Source organism: Lissotriton vulgaris, chromosome 5, assembly GCF_964263255.1.
Source record: "Lissotriton vulgaris chromosome 5, aLisVul1.2, whole genome shotgun sequence".
In the NCBI taxonomy this organism is placed as follows: Eukaryota; Metazoa; Chordata; class Amphibia; order Caudata; family Salamandridae; genus Lissotriton; species Lissotriton vulgaris.
In genome coordinates, this window is record NC_141693.1 from 1,807,176,365 (window position 1) to 1,807,182,364 (window position 6,000).

Here is a 6,000-nt window from a genome sequence, read left to right on the forward strand (position 1 = left end):
TCTTCAATTTCCGAGACGAGGACGCCATTCTACAGGCAGCAAGGGTGGCCCCACCAATCGGTCTACAGAACCGCACCATCACGCTCTACCTAGACTAAACAGCGTCAGTAACCAAACAAAGACGAAGCTTCCTGGATGTCAAGAAAGAGCTGTGAACCAGAGACCTCAAATATTCAATGCTCTTCTCGATGAAACTCCGGATAGAAGCAGAAGGGAAAACCTGGTTCTTCACCACACCTGAAGAAGCTCCAGACTGGCTGAAGGGATGGCGCCCTGCGACGAGGTCCGGCAAACCCAGAATGCAACAGCAGAACAGACTCTACTAGTCCCAAAGATCAAGATCTCCTGCATCCAGTGACAAAGGGGACTGATTGACAACGGGTTGATACTCTAGAATTGTAGTGTATTTGACCCAATTGACAGACTAGCTCTCTCTAGATATGAAACGGTTGAAGGTACTATAGACCTGCGCACCACAACTATAATGCCGGATGAAACGCCTGTGTCGTTCCGGCTTATGAACTGTCAGAGATGATGGGAACCGTTAAAGACGACATGCTTCTGGGAAGGGAGGGCTCTCAAGGACTGCAGACGTACCCCCTACGCAAGTACTAGTTATGGGGAAAAAGCACTATGCTCAGTTGGGGAGGAGGGCAGTCTGGGGACCGCCGGGCAGGGAGGCAGGAGGGGGTGACAGGGAGGGGAAGGGGGATAAGGGTGTTCATTGGGATTATTGTTTATCTTTAGTTACAACGGTACTGAACACTAAGGTATAAAACATACGTGTGTGCGGAACACTTTGCGCAAAGATGACGCAAGCACAATCTCACGAGAATGACAGCACACTTAACGGCTATGATATCGGCGAAGGATCCTAACACAGGTGACTCGACACTCCACACACCACCATCCCCCTTCTCTGTACTTTCATGGAATGTAAATGGACAAAATAAAAAGAGGCCTGGTCCTTCAATATATAAAACGCAAAGGACCTGCGATAGCTCTTATACAGGAAACACACCAGGTGGGCTCTGCCTGCAGAGAGCTAGACAGATGGGGCTACAAGATGGTAGTCCATTCGGACTTCATCTCCGGGTCACGGGGAGTGGGAATCTTATGTAATAAACGTTTCCCAATAACGATTCCTGGACTGACGACCAAGGGTTTGTGGACTGATGACCAAGAACGCTTTGCGGCTGTAGCCTGCCAATGGGAAGGACACACCTACAATCTGGAATAGATCTATATTCTCCCTGCACTACACAGCAAGGCACTACCAACCCTGAGAAAATTTCTCCTATCTCTTCCAGAGGGAGAACTCATTTTGGGAGGGGACTTTAACGCCACAATGGACACATCCGTAGATAGACAACCCCCCAGGGACACCGACAGGCAGAGCAACAAACTGTCAGATTCCACAGAGGCGACGGGCCTCATAGATATGTGGAGGAATAGACATCCGACAACGAGGGAGTACACGTTTCTCTCGGGGGTGCATGGCAGTCTCTCAAGAATGGGCAACATAATAACATTGGCAGCTGGGGTTGAAAAGGTGGGGGAGATCACACACCTCCCGAGAGGCATCTCTTACCACTCGCCTATTTTACTCACGTTCGTCTCACACCCCCCGGGTAGGGGACGCATCGTCCCACTAAATCCTGGCTACCTGAAAACCCCAGAAATTGGCAAAGGACTTCTCAAGGCCACAAACCAATTTTTTAGTGAAAACGAACACACAATGTCATCACCGGTGACCCTATGGGAAGCCTACAAGACGGTGATAAGGGGCAGACCATATCACTGATTGCTAACCACAAACGTGAGAAATGACGCCAGGTATAGTCTCTGGAACAGGAAGTGTCTCAGATGGAGGCCCAATATGTGGGGGAGGCGGGTGTACCTGTAGCACATAGGTTGCGATTAGCCCAACAAGCATACTGAACATACGCATGGTAAGAAGCAAAAACTAAAAATGCAGACACTCAAAACACTATATACGAGATGGGAGATAAGGCAGGAAAACTATTGGCATGGTTTGACAAAAAAGAAAGGGCATGCAGATAGGTAGCGGAGAGCAGGATACAGACGAGTGAACTCACAACATATCTGCAAGAAATAGTTGAGGCGCTGGCAGCACACTTTCAACAGGTATATACACCCCACACACGGTCGAGGAAAATATAGCATTCCTCAAAGACATTCAAATGCCAGGACTAACGCCTGAGGATTCCCTAGAGCTAGAAGCAGACCTTACTGGTGAAGAACTCCAGCGAGCTGTGGGAGCCTTGCACGTGGGAAAGGCATTGGGGCCCAACGGGCTGCCAGTGAAACTTTATAAGAAGGCCGCATCACAACTCATGCCTCATATGCTCCATATGTTTACACATAGACTACAAAGAGGGGCACTGCCAAGGGACCAGAGCTTGGCTACAATAGTTGCAGTCCCCAAACTGGGGAAGCCCCCGGGGGATTGTGGCTTCTATAGACCGATCTCCCTTATAAATGCGGAGGCGAATATATTAGCCAAAGCACTAGCTACATGACTCCAGGCTCACCTCCTGGCTTTAATTCACCCGGATCAGTCGTAGTTCATGCCAAACTGAAATACAGCTCTCAACCTGCGCAGATTGAATGGTGTGATGGCACGTACAGACACGATTGAAGAAGACGCTGTGATTCTATTGGTAGATGCCTGCATGGCATTTAACTTGATGGAATGGCCTTCCTTTTCACGGTGCTTCGGCACCTGGGGTTTGGCCCAAACTTTTGTGCATGGATAGAACTCCTATACGCAAAACCTTTGGCCCAGGTTGTAGTAAATGGTCGTATCTCAACAGACTTCCCTTTGGGGAGGGGGACGAGACAGGGCTATCCTCTGTCCCTGTTACTTTTCGCAATGGTGTTGGAGCCTCTGGTGGCATGGATCTGACAAGACCTGGTCATCCGGGGGCTGCGGTGGGCAATGGGGTGGGAAGATCATATCTCACAGTATGCAGATGATATCCTCCTCTATTTGGCTTACCCGGCACGGTCCATAAATTGCCTACTGGATATCTGCGCGGCATATGGACGCGCCTCAGGCTACACGATTAACTGGACAAAGTCCCTTCTCTACGTGTTGTGGTCCGTGCCATAACTCCCACAACATTGCACCTTCAGGTCGATACCCAGGAATTCAAATACCCAGGGTTTTACATCACTCATGCACGTCAGCGCTTCATAACAGAAAATCTCACAAAACCGCTTGTAAAACTCCAAAACGACGCCAAACACTGGCACTCCTTGCCGTTAACCCTACTTGGATGGGTGGCCCTCTTTAAAATGATGGCCCTCCCCCGATTTTTATACGACCCCCAAAATACACTGTTCCCGGTAGCGCCCATGTACTTCACAGCGATTAATGCTGAAGTGACCAAACTACTATGGGATGGCAAAAAAGTCGGATAGCCATACAAAAGCTAATAGGAGGTGATACGATGTAGGCACTGCCCTTCCCAATATTAAACAATACTATTGGGCTGCTCAACTTATGGTTTTAAATCAATAGCTACACGTACCACAGGAGGAGACAGCATTTTGCATGGACAGGCATTTACTTGATCAGGAGGGTATCATTGGAACACTATATAATAAGAAATGACGGCCCACGCTTATATGCCTGATGGCCCATACGGTCAAGATCTGGTTTGAGGTACAACGAGCACTGGGTTGGGAGAGGGTACTTACTCAGGCTACACCTATATGGGACGCAAGACGATTGGGCAAGCTGAGCAATACGAAAGGTTTCCGTCAATGGGATCTAATAGGCAAAACAAGGGTAGGGGATCTGTGGAAAAAAGGGGAGATCATCTCCTTTGACCAACTACAGGGCACATATGGGCTAGCACAGAGAGAAAGGTTTAGATAACTACAGGTGAAACATGCCCTACAAAATGCGCTGCCGTGAGACACACCACTGCCAGAAGCCTCGCCACTAGAGGATAGACTTCTCACAGATCACCTAGCAAGAATGCTGTATCCCAAGGGGTATCAGAAAATAGTAAACAACCAACCAGTTCCCACGATAGCCCTTAAGGAACGATGGGAGGCGGAGCTGGGACCCATGGAAGAGGCAGACTGGCAGGAAGCACTGGCATCATTAAGGGAGGTGGCATTCCCCTCGAGGCTTCGATTATTGAAATTGAAAATTTTACATAGAAAATACTACGCACGTACATTATTACATAAACTGGGAAACACTGACACACCACTCTACCGGCGACAATGCGGCCTTCCGGGAACTTTCATACACACTGTCTGGGAATGTCCAACCATCAAGTCATATTGGGCATCAATTATGTCCGTCATGTCACGGGTCACAGGGATAGAAGTCCTCCCAGAACCAAAATGCTGCCTGCTTAATATCTGGGAGCCAACAGACCTCAATCATTCGGACCAGGACTGGGTAACACTTGGTCTGGCCCTGGCCAAAAGGGATCCAGGCAGACCCCGACCCTGCAAAAATGGTGCCACGATATGGGCGCATCAATTGGTGACCGAAAAAGCAGTGTATGTACATAGGGGATGCCCCAAAAAGTGGGCCCGCATTTGGGGAGATGGAATCCTACCGCTGCAATATATGTAAGTCCCCTCAATAAGACACAATATCAGATGTTAGTGATTAGGCGATGAGTCAGCGGGATAACTGTGTACTAAGCATAAAGTCCACTTAAAATTATGCCTTGTCTTCTTTGTTGAACTGCGAAGGACACAGAATAGTTCAAGAAATGCTATAACTGTATACATGTGTGTAACAAAATGCTGACGAAATGTGATTCTATGACTAAGTACCGATTGTTCTTTGTTATAAAATAAAAACACATTTTCAACTAAAAAATAGACAATACGTGATATAGTGATATGTTAATGGGCAGCATACGGATGTACACCTTAAAAAAAAAAACATCTTGAGTTTTCATTTCTTTACTGACATTACAGCCTACCCCACTAAGTGGCACAAGAAATGGGGCAGCTTTGTGGGCATAGTGCTTCAGAGTGAGAGGTGCAGGGTGGGCAGCCATTAGTATGGTCCATATAAACCAAACACAAAAGGATGCTCTCAACTTGAGGTTCCAACAAAGATGCACTTGATCAAACAGCTCTTGGTTCTCTGCCAGCCTACTTGATCTGTTTGTAGTCCTCCTGTCTGTGCTGTAACATGCAAGGTTCATCTCTCTTGACAGAAAAGCTCCCTGGAAGCAACCTTAGCAGAGACAGAAGGAAGTTACGTGGACCAGCTCACGCAGATGCAGCAGAGGATCAGCGGCCTGGAGCAGCAGCTGATGAAGCTCCGCAGCGAAATGGAGCAGCAGAGCTATGAGTACCAGCAGCTCCTGGACATCAAGGCCCGGCTAGAGATGGAGATCGAGACGTTCCGGCGCCTGCTGGAGGGAGGGTTTGAGTAAGGAAAGCTTTCATAGCTATCTCAACTCTCTTATAAGGGGCAAGAATTGTCTACTGGAAGGATATCATTCATAGTTGCTCACATGCATGCAGTATGTACAGCGGGGCAGTCTCAATGTCCCTAAGAGGGCCCGAGCGACTGTCTTCAACTAGAAGAAAGTCAGGGCGTTTGCTGGTCACCCTGTGGTGGGTGGAGGGAAAGAACCTTAATTCTTAGAAGGACCCTCACCCACCACTAGTTGGAGACATGCTTCATCGTCGGGTCCCCGCTGGGGTGACCGAATGCCTCCCCAGCGTGCTACGACGCCTGATTACAGCGGAGCAGGATGTGGTGAGTGCAACAGTGCCCAAATTAGGAAGTGACTAAACGTGATAGTGCAAATGTGTATTTAACAATTAAAAAATGCAAAGGTTGTGCCTTTAGAATTTTTTTTAATAATGGCCAGCCCACATTGGTTAAAAACAAGGTGAGCGGACTCCCCAGGCTCTTAATTGAGGAACCGGAATCCTAAATCAGAAAAAAAATTTGGTCGACATGTTTCAGCTGTTTAAGTTGCA

The 6,000-nt window shown here is 48.1% G+C and overlaps 1 pseudogene across 1 annotated transcript in view; it reads left to right on the forward strand.

The window, feature by feature from the left end:
- Nucleotides 1-5,459, forward strand: part of LOC147717238 (keratin, type I cytoskeletal 12-like) — a 29,579-nt pseudogene extending 24,120 nt beyond the window's left edge. The window contains exon 6 of the transcript XR_015295599.1: nucleotides 5,223-5,459. The product of XR_015295599.1 is annotated as a keratin, type I cytoskeletal 12-like (transcript). The remainder of the gene's footprint in view (nucleotides 1-5,222) is intronic.
- The last annotated feature ends 541 nt before the right edge of the window (nucleotides 5,460-6,000 follow it).